Source organism: Penaeus monodon, chromosome 28 (assembly GCF_015228065.2).
Source record: "Penaeus monodon isolate SGIC_2016 chromosome 28, NSTDA_Pmon_1, whole genome shotgun sequence".
Lineage (NCBI taxonomy): Eukaryota > Metazoa > Arthropoda > Malacostraca > Decapoda > Penaeidae > Penaeus > Penaeus monodon.
Window position 1 is genome coordinate 13,238,063 of NC_051413.1, and position 564 is coordinate 13,238,626.

Below are 564 nucleotides of genomic sequence, written 5' to 3' on the forward strand. Positions count from 1 at the left end.
CTTGCATCTACCGCTAGTACAAAGGACTTGTTAAAGTCAGGTCCTTTAAGTTTAGGCTTAGAACACAAAAGGAAATTCAACTTTTCAAAAGCCTCTTGAAAATTTGAAGTCCACTCACATTTTCTTTTGGGACTGGTAAGGTCTGTTAGGGGTTTGGCTGTAGTAGAAAAAACGGACAAAATCATCCATAATATCCCGTCATTCCTAAATAACGTTGTACAGCTTTACGATTGTTGGTACTGGAAGATCTTGGATAGCCTTAATTTTCACATCTACAGGGGCAACTGTTCCATACCCTACTTCATGTCCTAGGAATATGAGTTGTGCATGACCAAATTCACACTTATTTAAGTTTACAGTCAGATTTGCCGGTCTTAATCTTTCAAATAACTGTTTCAGCATTTGTATGTGTTCATACCAAGGTGTCGTAAACGCCACCAAATCATCCAAGTATGGTCGGACGCCTTCCAGTTCTTAAATAAAGTTTATTAGTCTTTGAAATGTATCAGAAACATTACGCATATCAAAAAAAACATCATATTATACTGGCACAGTCCACATGGG

General features: G+C 37.6%; 1 protein-coding gene across 1 annotated transcript in view; it reads left to right on the plus strand.

The window, feature by feature from the left end:
• The window catches only part of LOC119591041 (G-protein coupled receptor 54-like), a 58,154-nt gene that overhangs the window by 56,569 nt on the left and 1,021 nt on the right, over positions 1–564 (plus strand). The gene's annotated exons all lie outside the window — the stretch shown is intronic.